We start from the raw sequence: 16,528 nt of genomic DNA on the forward strand, positions 1-16,528 counted from the left end.
TTTATTATTGTTACAGTAATGTCATACCTTTTTATTATAATAAGGTGCATTTAGGGCCTTTTTAATTGTTATAATATCTAAAATTTAATTATTATTATTATAAAAATGCATTTGAATTTATACATTTTATGTATAATTTTAATTCTAATGCTATTATTGATATGCCTATTTATAATTTGAATGTTAATACTGATTCCAATTGTGCTGGTATTGTTGTAGATATTTTTATTGAAGAAAGCCATAGCAAAATGAAAAATATAGGGTCTCGGGATCCAGTCATGAAAAGGCTTTGAAGGTCATCCTGATACATTTCCTGCAGAGAAGCATAGGGAACACAGAAACTTTGTATTTGTGCATTTTAGAGGTCATTTAAAACATGCACGCAGTACACACTCATACTTACCTTTTTAACAACACAAGTTACTCATTATGCAACCATAAATTCAATTCTGAGTTGAAAACATCTTGTTTTAGGTCGCTTCTCGCGTGAGCTGTGTAAAAGCGAATGTTTGCAGCAGCACAAAAGAGGCTTTGTTCCAGCAAACACACACCACACGTGAATGACATCACTCTTGTGAGTGTGACTGCGGCGAATCAGGCTTAAACTCTTTTAGTGTGTGTGCGTTAATGTGATCCAGTGGTTTGAAGCCATACCTTGGCTTCTCTTAGTGATTCATTTTCACATGTTATTCTCAAGCAGGTCTTTCATTACTTTGGGAATATGTCACAAGTCTCTAACAGCCTTTAAACATACTGTTTTTGTGTATGTTGTGTGAACCATAAGTGTGCAGATTTATTTACTGGTAAGTGATATCGAAAACATGCACCAAGTATAAATATAAATCCTTTGCACACAACCCGAACAAATACCATCCCACCAAAAAACACACAAAAGATGAAAGGCAAACATTCAGAAGACTGGCATGTGTGTTTTCCATTTGCAGACCAGCAGCGGTATTGGGTTACTGATGATGGTGGTGACCGGGCCAAACATAAGCCTTGATCCATGTAACTGCGGTGTGTTTGAGCGAGTGACACGTGTGACAGAAAGACACGTGTCATGTGAGCGCTGTTGGGGAAGTCCTGTCCCACCGCACATGCAATCGGTTTGCATGGGAGATTTTGATAAATGTAAATGACTGCTGTGTGTGTGTGTGTGTGTGTGAGCATGTGTGTTTCCCGAGACCTCTCCTGGGAGCCGGAGGGATTTTAGTGTGATTATGTGCCAGTGGTGTGTGTGTGTGTGTGTGTGTGTGTGTGTGTGAGTAAGCATGCATTTGCTGTAAACCACAGTTTTGTGGGGGAAGCTACTTCAACTTGACATGCTACTTTTTCAACTCTTGAAAAACTAACACTACTTTGAAAAGAAGCATTACACTTTAAAATGTAATGCTATTTAAATGAGCAACTTTTAAAGTGGGTCAATTTCAATCCTTAAAAGCATAATTGATGCATTTGTTTTAGTGCTCAAAAGCATATTGTTTTTGGTTTTTTTACATTTTTAAACTGTCCGGACAATCTGATGGCCTAAAATTATTTGACTTTTCAATGAGTTGAAGATATGTTTTAGCAAAGTAACTTATTTTGAATGCTATTCTTTTTCTATTCGTAAACTGGTGAGCTGTTGAAAACATTAAGTTAGTAGCTTTGGTAGTCAGTTTTTACAATGCCTACCTTATCACTTCTGTCCTGTGGCAATGAACAGGATGTAACAAACTGTTGGGCTACCCTGTTCCCTTCCTCCATGTTCTTCATATCTAATCGTCACTCAGTAATCAAGTTGAACATGAAATGTGGAAGAAGATCAGGCTGTCTGCTTTGCTTTGTCCTAGTCTATTTGTCCACTTCCTTTCACTTAAGCTAACTACACAAAGCAATGAAGTAGTCGTACATGTCACGTTCAGGTCTGCTTAACAAGGGTAATCTTACAGTTACAGGATATACTTTTATTGTAGTGAAACATTTCAGACAAAAACATTGGATGTTTTGATTGAATATAACTTTGGGTTTATTTACAGTGGTAATTGCGTCATGCTCGCTGGATATGTGCAGGTATTAGTAAAACGAAATTCATTGTAGTTTAGATAATGCTGTGTTAGTTTGAAAATAAAGTTCCCCTATTACGCCATTTTCAGTATTTCCTTTCACACGGTGTGTAATGTAGCTGTATGTGACTGTAGTTGACCTGCAAAGGTGTATATGTGCGTGATGATAGTTATTGTCTCACAAAATAAAGAATTGACTACTAGAGTCATTAGTAATTCGAATCGCACTTCAGTGACGGTTACACGTGAAGGTGTAACACATTTGCATAATTCACGCCTATGTTGTATGTTAGCAGGCCGTTAGCAACTTGACCCCGCCCACAAATGTCATTTTATTCAGACTGCTGTATGCGGTGGACCAATAATACTCAGAGCAGAGTAGACTCGTGGAAAGGAGGGGTGTAGAGATCGAGTCTTAGAACTGAGAATCGTTTGAGAATCACTGGAATATGAGGTGATATCAAACGCATATTCTGAGAATACAATTTTTATTTTAAATTTTTCACCTTGCATCCATGTAAACCTATTATAGGTGACTCGCAAAATAATAATGGGAGGCTTAAAAATGGCATAATGCGGGCACATTAAGGTTCCTTACAGGCAGGGACACGAAATTAAAATGAAATACCAACAATTTAACAGCACAGAGGTTATTTTCAGTTTTACAATTAGCAGTGGTGCAAAAATTATACACATTCTTTTTAAACAAGCATAGTACATCACTAGAAAGCCCAAAACTAAAATCAAGCTTAATGCTAGATGCTAGGCAACTTATGGTGCAATTTCTGGTGACACGATTTTATTTTTAACCCTTTCAAAAGTGAAGTGAGTTGTTTTTTTTTTTTTTTAAATGTTCAGTTTTACAGAAACGCATTAATGTCAATCTTACCGGTACTTGGCTCTTGTATCATGATTTTTTTTTTTTTTTTTTTGTACCCAAGTACCAATGCAATGCTGTATTGTATGTATTACATGAATAGAAGTTTTACTGCTTATTTCACCAGGAAACGGATAAAGCAAATGCAAACCACAAACTTTGACTAATGATTGCTGCTTCTGTCTTGTAAATCTGGTTTATACTCCAAACAGGAGAAGCAGGTTGGAAAACGGTAAACTTTTGTGTATATATAAGTGTCGTATCTGACTATCGCGTTCAAAAGATAAATCCTCTATCAAACATGTCTTTTTCGATTAGAATTGACACAACTGTGTTTTCTCACTAGGCCTATTGTTTGCTGTGTCTTTTTGAACACTTGGTGATGAGGGCTAAACCTTAAACAAAGTGCTTCACGTGTCCGCCGGCCCCAGCGGTATGTGCTAAAATACAGACAGAAATGACTCATTGTTGTTTGCCAGACAGCAGAAAGATTAAGTGATAGTAAATAGAGAGAAAGGCGTACAAAGTAGGAGGTAAATCCATTGGCGCATCCTGTCGGCTGACCGGCCCGGCTGAGAACAACCTATGATGTCATGACAGCGAAACTGTCAAAACAGATAAAGCGCACATCCCTCAGTCACCCGCGTGTTATGGAGAGAATCTAAATATAAGATCCATTCGTTGGGTTCGTTTTTTTTTATTTTTTTTTCTGGTAGAATCCCTGTTCGGATGCAGAGCTGGGATTGGTTAAGGACTAGTATATTTCTGATTCACCTACGATGACATGCTTAACTGGAACAGCTGTACCGGATGGCTAGAATTAGGCCTGTGGCACTGCAACCCAGCGCAGATCCAGACACGATCACGTAATGCGCGTCTAAATAACAATGTGACCTCATATGCGTTATGAGACCATTTCAATACATCAATAACTCTGACTCTTTCTCTGTGGTGCACTGGTACATTAACCCGCAGGGTTAGATGTGTTATTTAACAGGGTTTGAGTCCTCGAAAGCACTGGTAAGTAACGACAAGCAATGACAGGGCAGCCCGGTTCCTAAACACAAGGCATTCCCTCAAACAGCATAAACACGTTTTGTCAATATTGAGGCTTACAATGAATAGACTGGCTTTTGTCTCTACAGGGTTTTGTTGGTACACTTAACCTTTTGGTCTTTTTCAAAACGGCAGATTTTGAAAAGCCATCGGACAACCAATCAGAATGGCCTCAGTGCTCCCCTCATTAAATATTAGTCACAGAAACTTTCCTCATGCGGCTTCTGATATAGAAATGTTTGTTTACGCACTTAAAACAGCCACATATGCAATAAACGGTTGCATATATTCCAATATGTTCTTAACACACTTGCATGTACAGTACAATGTGCAAATAAAAATATTAAGTTTACAGACGTACCTAAGATAAAGGTAAAACACTGAACAAGATTAAACTTAAATATGTTAACGTCATTTATCTATGATTTTATTATAGGCGGGATTGAGTGAGACGCAATGTCGTGAGAGGATAGAGAGAGTGACAGGGAAGAGTCATTTTGAAGTTTCCGGCCTGACAGACATTATGATATAGATTTTGAGTCACTTTTGCTGCGAGAACATCTGTTGCCAATCTGGCAGTGACTCAAAACGTAAAACAGACACAACTATAAAAGTAGAGCGAGACTCCCCAGACGTTCTGCTCCTTGTACAGTCAAGAAGACAAGGATGATGTTGGCCACAGTTCAACACCTTGAACACCACATTATGATATGACATTTATATGCTTTCAGGCGCCTTTTAGATTCCCCTTTTAAAATACAATTCAGTGCATTCCCGCTTTTGAACTCAGACAGCTTTTTCCACGTCCTTTTTATATGTATCTTTTAATGTCACTGTTTGCACCAAGGTTATTATAGTTTAGCATTTTCAAATGTGTTTTTTTTTTTTTTTATGCAAATTTCAGTTGGTTTTCAAATTAATTTACAGTTTATGGACATATGTTAGGGTTTTTTTCATTATAGCAATTCATGTATAAAACGAGGAACCAATTAAAAAATGGCCAGAGTTTACCTGTAAATCTTAAAAGGAAGTTATGTCTATTACTAGATGATGCACAGTTTATGATTTTTGGTAAATACTCTATTCTGATGGCCTAAGTAACCTCGCACTAACTCAAACACCTGACAGTCTACTAATGCTCTACTCTCACTTTTTATATTATGTGGCTTTACTACTTGCATCAAAAATTTGCACAAAGTACTTTGACATGAAATTTCCAAATTTTTCATACAGAAACAAAGACTTTTAACAGACCCAGACACACAATAGCAGTTTAATTCTCAGAAAATATAAAAGGCCTCTGTCTGGCTGTGCACTCATAGTAATGTGATGCACTATTATTTTATCTAATGTAATCTGTTATCAGTACGAGTAAACTCTCTGGCATCTCGCTTCATAAAAATGAGACGTGCTTTCTGACATGACTGACTATTCTGCCATGTGATGAGTCTATTTTATTTAATGTTAGCTTTACTAATAGTATTCCTCTTAGTTTCCATTCAATAACCCTGCTCTGTGAGCCAAGTTTAAAAACCTGACATTTGAGTCCTTTTTATGCTGTTCCCTGCCTCTTTCAGCCCTGCAGTGTTTCTACCTCATTGCTTCTATGTAGTTTAAGCAGAACCGGTTTCATATTGCTCTAATAAACTACATCAGGAAGTTAATCTGCCGATATACTCTCTCACTTGAAGAAAAACGACACCGCAAATGCCACAATGCTCCCTCATGCTCCAGGCAGCGAGACAGGAAGTGCTTTAATCAAGGGCTTCCCGTGCTCCTCGCTCTGAGAGGCTTGTTGTGTCTGAGATGGCAGTAATGCACTCACCAGCTGTTACTGTAGCAGCTGGAAGCAGACGTGTGTGTGAATGACTTGAGCTGTTAAAACTCCCCCGTCACGGGGAATACAGTGCTCTCTATCGCCTGCATCTTACAATCTAGATTACTCATCCCTCCAGTGTGATGGTAATGATAGTGATCTGCACCTGACTGCCTGATTGCAGAGACTGATCTTCAAAACCACATTTATTCCGCCTTCTGCTGTAGTAATAACGATAATTATCTGTGCTCTGCTGCCTGATTGTTTGTTACTTAGGCCTTGAGGTCTCGTTGTTTTTAGCTAAAGGAGATGGTATGTTTTAAGATAAAGATTAAAATTGGTTTGTTTTTTTTGTCAGGTTTTTGTGTGCTTCCACACCCAGGATGCTAGCAGAGAAACTGTCTTGCTGAACCAGTTTTATGAAGTTAAACAGAAAGTGTCTTAAATGCTAATGAATTGGATACTAATGCGGTTTTACAATCGAGCAAGTTAACATAGAAACTTATCCATTTAAATGACTGATTACAATTAAACATTGACCTGGGGTTAAACATGTTGCCGACTAGTAATTTTCAGGGGTTATTTCTTGATTCTCACATTAGAGCTGATCAAAGGAAGGGAGCAAGCCAAAAAAAGAGAGATTATGTGACTCATAAGTGGACATTGAAAATAACTCAAACCCTTTTTAAAGCGGTTTGAGTATATTGATTAGAGAATGAGTGTATTTTAAGTCAAAGCACATGAATTTTTATAACAAATGTATAACCGTTTGGTATTTGGTCTGTTTTGCTATGCGTGTTAAATTAAGATATGATGATGATAATAATATACACCAATCAGGCTTATTTTATTATTGCCTGATTTGCTATTGTGCAAAAAGTCTAAAGTCTTTTTCATATGTTTTAGTTGCCATTTTAATCATTTTGTGCTTTTGTCCTTGAGGTTTTTTTAAATTTAGTAATCTCAGTACATACTTTTGTAGTTTTCCCATTTCCAAGACAACATTTCTAATGTTCATTTAATATTTGTTGTATTTCAGCTTTTCAATTTTGTTCTCTTTTTTTTTTTTTTTTTTTTTTAGTAACTATAGTCAATGCTAACAAAATTGATACCAATAATTAAGTGTATACTGTGAATAAATTCAAGTTGCTCAGGATTTAAAAACATGAATGGAAATCTACTGAAATCAAAAAGGCTAATAATAGTTTGAATTCAAAGAGGTAAAATTTACTTCAGTTCTACTTAAAGAGGCCTCTAATACACATTGGGACAGAGAGCATAGAGTTTTAAAAAGCCATTTCTTTTGGCCTCAACTTAATCTATCTCTGAAATGAGAGAAAAATGCTGGTATCTAGGGACGAGTCTTTAAATGGCCTTTCTGTTGTGCGTTTATCATCTTATCAGTACCTGCAGCGAGGTCTTACAATGAATTACTAATGTAGGGACATTTTAAAAATTCTAATGAGTCATGAAGGATGGAATTGTTGATTTGGTGTCCATGGAAACACTGTTATTGTTTTTATTCCACCAGCGCAGGGCAAAGCGTTGCACCCATCAAGGACAGTGGGAGGCTCATTGTTTGTGTGTCTGTTTAAGCTTGAGAGACTGAAACTCTGATAAGTCAAAGACTGGTGCATTGTTCCTTGTGTTTACTTCACTGAGCGAGGAAAAGCAACAGAAAGAGAAAGACAGAGCGTGTTATCTGAAGTAGGCCTGTTTGGTTTATCATAAGTTAGGTACAAAAGTGATCTTCAATATGCTGTTTACAGCTAGTTTTCCAACTCAAATTGGGGTTAAGAGTCTTGTGCAAGCCTCCATTTTGACTCTAGATTTCTTGGGTCACCTACATTCAAGCAATTAGCAGACATGGAACAATATGGAGTGCATTTAATGTGTACATTTTATCACTAGTAATCCCTGATGCCAACTGGTTTTTATAGACTAAATTATTTCCCCTGCTTCCAGCCATCTTTGTCTAATTTTAGAGTACAGAAGCTAATTCAGTTGCAGTCTAAACATCGATTTGGACATGCATTGGTAAGAAGGAAATCGGTTTCGATGTAATCAGTTTAGGCAAACATCTATTTTGGGTTTGTTACTGCTATAAATGGAAAGTAAAATTTTGTAGGAACGTCCTCTGGTTGGTTCTAGATTACATTTGTTTTTGTTTCCTTTTTATAAAAGAAGATTTATCTCGTTTTGTTTTTTAAACGGCACAACTTCTTTGTAACTAGCTCACGTTTTACCGTGTGCATGTTGACTTCACGGTCCCATGGTCTATTTCTCCGAAATTGTCTTAACTTCAGCAGCGGCCTTCTTTCATCTGCATTTCTTGACTTAAACGATCAGATCCCCACAGAGCTGCATTGACAGAATAAGGTTGTTTACAAGGTGTTTGTGAGATCCTGCAGATGTTGCATTGTGAAGACATCGAGGTCACTTTGGCGCACAAACAGCCCTGAAGTTGAGCAATCGCACTTGAAACTGAGAGCAGAGAAATCAGGTCACAGCATCCCCGGGTCTATTCTCTGCAATGGGGAGCAAAGACCTCTTTGCACGCAGGCCAAAAGTCCCTTCGGATGAAATTACACCTGGCTAACCTTACAGGTGGGAATATATCTCTTTAGTATACACCTTTATGGCCACTGCTGTTTGTGTCTGACTGCAAATTTTGTCCAATAGGACTGATGGAACTGGTCGAAGTAAAATATAGATTTTAAACCATTTGTTTGCATTGACAACTAACTGCAAAAAGGGTTGAAGTACCATAATCACCACAAAAAAAAAAAAAAAAAAAAAAAAAGATTATAGGAATATTGCTAAACATACTAAACTTCCCAATCCCTACATTTAAATTTTAACATATTAGACACTTTGAGTGTCAAGGGTTATGTAACGAGTGCTTAAAATGCAAAAAGCTATTGATGCATATTAAAAAAAGACTTTTAGAATGGTGCTTTTTCTGAGTAAAACGAGGTCTGCTCTTCATGTTACTTTTTTTTCAACCTTTCACAACATAAATCTCAAACGTTAATTGCAAAACCATTGTGTGCTTCTAATAAATGCAGATTGCTATAAAAATAAAAAGTTATGTGCCTGATGAATCTGTAGTCCTTATCAGAAACACAGCAGCTTGACAATTTCTTCAAATAAATTTGACCACAGGCCTTTTAACTCATAAATCCAAACCTACCAAAAAGGAATATTTGGCAATTGAGGCCTGCTAATTTAAGGGTTTTGAGAGAACGGCTCCATCGTCTACTGCATTGCCGGTTATTTTACACAAACAATAACAGTTTGTGTCTGGAATATAGTTATGGGTCCTAAAAAGGATGGAAAACACCTTTTTATATGCTAAAAAACTAGATACTAGCTACAGAAAGGCAGTTAACCGGAGGTTGCTGTCTCTAACTTACATAATTTGAGTCATAAGTGAATGTTTACCCTGTTGGAAGGAAACCAGCGGTAGATATGTGACTGTTATAATACTAGAGTAATCAGATGTGATGGCCATATTTCTGTGTAGCTAAAAAATTCTTTATTGTTTGGCCAAAGGAAAAATGAATTCCTGTGAAGTCAGTTAAAGGCAATTTTCACTCAAAGAAATTAATCGGTTCACATATTATGAAAAACCAAGTAAAGGCCAGTAACACGTGGGGTTAAATTTAGAATTTGAAAAAGTATAAAGACTGAAATAAGTTTTCTAACCAGTAACTAAAACTTTTGGGTAACTGAAAAGTTAAAATAATTCTTAAACTTGTTGCAGTTAGTTTTGTACTAGTCGTATAGTTGCCTCCATGTTTGGGAACATGAATTAAGAAACCATTTCTATGCTTCTAAAAGATTAAAATGTTAGACTGAATATTTTTCTTTTTTACATTTTTATTCTATTTACAACTTTTGAAAGTTGAAATGAAAGTACAATTCAGTTTAAGGGGCAGTGTAAATGACAAAAGTGAGTGACTATTTGATGAACTGTGAACATGCTTTAAAATCTTTTTCAGGTGACGTTTTAAAAGCCTGAATCTCACATGACATATTGACGTGCTAAAGGTCTTCACAAACATGTTTTTCTCCCGAATGGCACAGATGGAAAAGTGTGGCTTTGCAGACTGTTTTGGCTGCCACGTTTGCATCTGAAGGTTGTTGAGAAGGTCTCGGTCGTGTTATTGTAGAGCCGGAGAGCCGGGAGGACATTGTTTTGGTAGGAGCTCTGAGGAGCGGTTAGATAACAGGCTCTTCTGCTGTAGTTTACACTTCGCAGTGTGCTACTGTGCGGGCAGATGCCAAAGTGTTTAGGCGAACTGTTTGTACGGCCGGGGCACGTGTGCGGGTAGGAGAATCGTTAAAGGCATTATGCAACCATGTCGAAGAGTTATTCTGCAAACTCTATCCAGATTTGTGTTCTCCCTACCTTGTCACTCTTACTATAAACGTTTGCTAGCTTTTGTGGTGACTCGTTCACTCTCTCTTTGTCTGTTTCTTTGTTTGTCTTTTGTCTGGTGGCAGTGTGAGGTGAAATTGGAGATTATGTGTGACTGGCTGACTCAACAGGTGAATAAGGCAGAATTGTGCTTTGAGCGATGGCAGCGCTCCAGCGAGGGGAACCTTTCACACGCAAACCCTGCATAGCAGCGCTAGTGTGCAAAGCAGCGTCATACACGCTGTGTTCACTGATCAGACAGCTCAGACATACTCATTTCTGACCATTACTTCAGATATGTCAGCAGCTTTAAGGGCACAAAGACATGCTGCGATCACACACCTAACAATATAACTGTAAAATTGGATAATAGAAAAATTATGGGCCATTTAAGAAAGCATTCATAGTTTGAAGTTAAAACGTAATTATTTGTTGCAAAAATGTATTGTTACATTTTTAAAAACTGCAAGGCAGCATATGCATAAGTACTTTGAAATATCAAATGTTTTGTTTTGTGAAACATGACCCAGGCTTGTTCTTGACAGTTTATGTGAGTCCATCAGTAATCTATATTAATTGACTATTTAGTTTACTGTGCATTGATCTGCCCTATTTTTACCCCTCTCTCACTCTCAGACCTCCACTGTTTGATAACTCTTGTCGTCTCTGTTGATTTGCTTTGGCCATTTGCTCTGCTGTGGTCACTGATTCATGGACGGCAGAATTATGAATCTTATCTGCCTTCCCAGAAATGCATGTTAGGAGGTTTATCTGAGAATCACCGCTGTAGGCTAAAACATTTCAGCGCACAGAAGATGACTCTGCTGTTCAGTTCAAACAGACACAAACGCAAGCGCAGAGCGGTGGATGAGTCCACACCTCACAGACAGCTTAGCTAGAAGTTTTTCTTTCTCTTGGAAGATGCTGGGTTTGCAATACTCTGGCCAACCCCTGTTAACAAATCAGGTGGAATCATCCTGGAATCACCTACTAGGCTTTTTCCTCTAGGAAGTAACATTACGATCACTCTGATCTGGCAGCAATCATCTCGTTGGGCAAATTAGAAAACAAAGTGCACTCAGTGAATTCTAAATGCACTATATAAACACTGATACAAGGAATAAACTGTTCTCAAGGGACACAGTCTCAGGTGTTATTAATCCTCTAAATGCAGACCAGTATGCAAGGAATGAGGAAAATACAAGCCCGAAACTCTGAGGTCTGTTCATGCATGAATAACTATAAATGTGTCATTAACTCATTACTTGTAAAATATTATGGTTGTAAAAACACTTGAATTTGACTGGTCAACTGTCCCCGGGATGAAAACACCGCTTCTAGTGGCCTCTAGGAGTTTGAAATTTATGCTTTATGGTCACCTTTATTTGCTAAATGGCTTTTCAGATGACCAAACTTCTCAAGTTTTAAGACCCGTTTACATAGGTTTCTGGGAAGGTTGTCATGATGAAAAAAATCGTAGTTAAAAGTGTTGGTCCTTTTAATTTTAATGTAAAAAGGATTAATTTTCTTTATTTAGAATTAAGCAAAAAGATTTTTCAATTAAAGTGAACACACAACCCTATCTTTCCTACTAGTATCATGACATAACAAAGTAAAAGTAAATTATTTCAGTTCCATTATTCCATTTGATTGGAAGTTTGATTACAACTAAAATTAATAAGAATAGTTTTGATAGTAATTTTGATTTAAGAAAGAGACTGGTTTGGGATGGTGGAAGATACTCTTCATGAATCATGGTGCTTTTTAGAGGGAGGAGAAAAATGTAGATATGAACACATATATAGAAAGACTAATGAAGGCAGACACTACAGCCAAACCCATTTAGACAGAAATGAGCACCTGATGACATGGCTAAGGTCTGTTCAGTCTTGTCTTTGTTCTGTGGTCACGTCAAGAACACATAATTTGAGCTTCAGGACTGATTCTTCTCTCTTTGATGTTGTCCGTGAGACAGATTGAGAGTGTTGGTCTGGAAGAAGCTCCAGACCACTTGTGTAACACACCTTCAGATCCTCAGATCCATTCACTTCTAAGAGAGAGAAAGGGAAAGATTCCTTTTGAGTTTGCTGGCTGTCTGCCTAGTTGGAAAATATTCCCTGACTATGTAAAACGGTGAGATTCTCTTCATTTTTCTGTGTTTTGTAGGCCCTATGGGCCCACTGAACAGACGGGTTGGAGTCGGTGGACGCCGAGGTCACAGGAGAACAATAGTGCAGGGTCTTCATCACTGTTAAAGCTCTAAATCTGTTTCAACAGGAAGAGAGAATGATTCTCTTACAGGGAAAACAGACCCCCCAGTGCTGTGTGTGTTTGATTTGGACCTGGTTCAATCAACAGATCTCGCAGTCCGACTCCACCCGGTCCCCGAGTCGCCCTCATCTCCAAACAACTGCAATCTCAACATCTCTGTTCTAAATATTGCGCTTTATCTCGGCCTTTTCAAGAAACCACATGCTTTATGGCTATTTTTAGATTCTAGGGATTGAGGAATATATGGAATTGTAATGGATGGTCTGGCAGTGATCAGAGCTTCAGAAACTTTTTTTCGCTCTGCATAAAAGCTTTTGGTCTGTTTTATGGTGTGTTTTGTGCCAGAAGTGCATTCAAGAAGAGCAGAATGTCTGTTGTTTATGAGCTGATGCCGTAAGCCCTGCACGAGCACTTACATAATCATAAAAATGACACAAACCGTTCGCATCAAACTCTTTCTACCAAGGATAAACATGTGAGAAGGTTTTCTGCTGTTTGGCTACCTTGACTTTTTGTCATCTGAATGAACTTTGGGAGGAATGTAATAGATGAAAAAGACATTGCATGAGCGTAATTGAGACATACAATCTATTTGTGTAAAATGAAAAACATAATGTGTTGTGCCTTTACACATTTTACATGTGCTTACTATTATAACGTATGCAAAATTACATCAAATAATCCTAAACCAAACCCTAATCATAATAGTCATAGTAAAATAGTAAGTACAAGTAGTTAAATTACTTGGTGCTTAAATGTATAAATACTCTGCAACAACAACACCTTTGATATAAAGTGTAACCATGTGGTGTTTGAATTATTTGAGATATTTTGCTATAAGCCTCTTCAATTTTCTAAAGGTTTCTGCTTCTATCGCATGAACGACAAGTGTTTGTAAACTGATTTTAAGTACATGTAACATTTCGTGTTGATTTTGAGTTGAACATGTCCAAACATTATGATCTGTTGTGGTTCAAGTCAACAGACTTGAGCAAATCATTCAATTAATTCAAACTGACAGAGAACTGAATTTATAGTTGTGAAGAGTTGGAAAGTGTAATGTTGTACTACCAAAACGTCTGAAGACCAATAGAAAACACAGCTCAGAGTTGGCCGCATTTAGTTTTTATCGTGTGTGTGTGTGTTTTGTGATTCCTATTAAAAGATAAGGCTCTACACAAAGTCTCGCAAGCCTGTGGAATCGCTAGCAGATGCAGTCAAAATCTATGTAGTATGTTACATAAGGCAAAGGTAACATCGAGGGAGATAGTGTGTGTGGAAGACGAGGGCTACGTGCGCGTTCTGTTATTCCAGATGGAACGCAGAGTGTTTGTGTTTTATACATAGAAGGCTTTATCCTTGTGACTGTATAATGTTGGATGAAAACACAATGAAAGGCCAAAGGTCGAGCCCAAAACTAAAGCCACATCTTTAAACTTTTCTAAGCCATCAGGTATTTGGGGAGGAAATGAAAGTACAGCAGGATCTGGTCGCTTTTGCAATATAAAAAAAAAACACAATTTACTCGACTGAAGCTGCAGAACATTGTGTTTTGTGCAATACTGTGTGATGAAAGATGTATTACCAAATCAAAATCTTTCCTCGGAATATACCAAATGATGTCATGCTATTAAATTTACTCAAACCATGCACAAATTTGCTAATTTTAACTAAAAGGCTAAAATGATAGGTTACATCAAATATGTAAATGTAATACTGTATGAATAATGTATATGAATGTGTAAAAGAAAGTGTAACACTTTAGGTACTTGGTATTCTCACTATAAACTAGTTGCTTTATTAGCATGTCTATTATTTATTGGCTCTTTATTAGTACGTATAAAGCACATATTCTGTATGACTGTATACATCCCTAATCCTACCCAATACTTACATTTAAATTACCTTACTCATTCATAAGCAGCAAATTAGGAATTTGAGGAAAAATGCATAATTAATGGTTTGTTAATGGCATTGGACCTTAAAATAAAGTGACCTAAGGTTTTCAAAAATAAAATGGTTAATCATAAATATCACACCTACAAAGTACATCCATACTTTTTAAATCTCATGTCTGTTACACTGTCATTAAGTGCTTTTAGTAATTGTTGCATCATTTGGTGTATTAAGAAGCTAATATACTCACATTTTACGCTAAGACTGCACTGTTCGTTATGTAATTGTTTCATAAACTGAGAGTACAGTAGGTGTGGTCCTGAGATTTAATAAGCAACAGTAATTTTAGGTAATTAAATGTAATTTCTATAACTCGAGAACAAAACGGAGAGCTAAACAATTAAATAACTGAAACTAAATGCTGCACCACATAGTTTATACACTTATGATTTTACACAGACACGCAACATGAACGACCAGCATAAGTGTCTACTAAATGTAATTTTAAACATAACTAAACCATAAATAATGATGAAATGCAATATGTTGCAATCACCCATGAAATGGGAGAACTGAAAATGGGAGATTTCCTGGAACGGTGTCGGCCTCACTGACAGAACTGACTCATAGTTTGGCCCTAACTCCTATCAGGAATAGATCCTCTTGCATAAACCGAAAAATTTTCTAATTTTACAGCATCATAGCCTGTAAACAAATATCAACATTTATGCAATAAGTGATATTTGGGAATAACTAGGCTAATTCAAATTCCATTTCAAATGATAGATATCTTGATTTGATCACTTCAGAGAGTAAATTTGATACTATTTGACCCATCTCTGTCTTGGATAATGTTGACAGGAATTGTACATTTTGGATTACAGAAGGTTGAGAAGTTGCAGTCTTACTGACACAAGTTATAAATTCCCTATTGCTTCATGGCCTAGAAGCCAGAATAACCGGAGATATATTGTGCGTGTGTGTGCACCTGGTATTTCTTATGTAATGGGGACCAAATGTGACCCCAACAAGGATAATCATGCCAGTACGTTTTGATTTAAGGTAAGGGGACAGAAAATAGTTTGTACAGTATAAAAACTACTAGGTCCCCATAATGATAGACGTGTGTGTGTGTGGGGACTTAAACTTGAACACACACAGAATCATGGGAACTCATGTCATGGTGAGGACCTTAATTGAAGTTCCCATGGGTACAAAAGTTTATAGATCATACAGAATGAGTTTCTTTTGAGAAGGTAAAAATGCTGAAAGTTTCCTGTAAGGGGTAGGGTTTGTATGGTGTAAAAATCATTACGGCTATAGAGTGTCCCTACAAGGACATGTACTGTGCCTTTTGCCTACATAGAACTACTGATCTTTGTGATATTACTCCAACTTCTGCAGAGAGCAAGTGTAAATATCCACATTAGGTCATTGCTTACCTTTGGTGGTTGTAGTTAGGGCCTTATCCCTGAGCATGATGTAGCATGAGAAATTCAACGTATAAGAAACAGGAAGGATGATTAAATAGGAAGTTGGTCTTTGACTATAGTATTCTGTGATTCACAGCGTTAATGAGAAGTTGACATCAGTTCCCAGCTTAAGCTGGTTTTGTGTGTCAAGCTATTCTTCTCTGTAGCACCTCTGGGTGAATGAAGTCATGCTCTTTCTACATAGACCATTCAAAATGTACCAGAGTGGGTATCTGAGTGCTAAGTGCGTGCACGCAAGCTTATGTCAGTCAGTCGATGCAATGATAAAATAAATATTGTGCTGCTTGTCCTACATTGAGATCTGTTGTTTATGCTTGGGTCTGAAAGAGAATAACGTCAATGTCCTACTCGGTCAATGACCTAACATTTGTGTATAACCATACCGCCAAATGAAACCGATTCAAAAAGGCTTCCAAGTCAACACAAACCTTGGGGCTAATGATCTAAAACAAAATCGGTAGCCAATCAAATATTTACAATTATTGCTGATAGAAATGTTTTATTCAGTGAGATGCATTACTAACAATGAATTTGGATGCACCTTGTTGCCTTTATGCCTTTTATATACTGTGCCAGTTCCCAATTTTCAGGTTTCAGAAACAATGTGTGCAAAAACAAAAAAAAAAGCTTTATCATCCTGGTGTGCTTTTA

This window comes from Puntigrus tetrazona, chromosome 4 (genome assembly GCF_018831695.1).
Source record: "Puntigrus tetrazona isolate hp1 chromosome 4, ASM1883169v1, whole genome shotgun sequence".
NCBI lineage: Eukaryota > Metazoa > Chordata > Actinopteri > Cypriniformes > Cyprinidae > Puntigrus > Puntigrus tetrazona.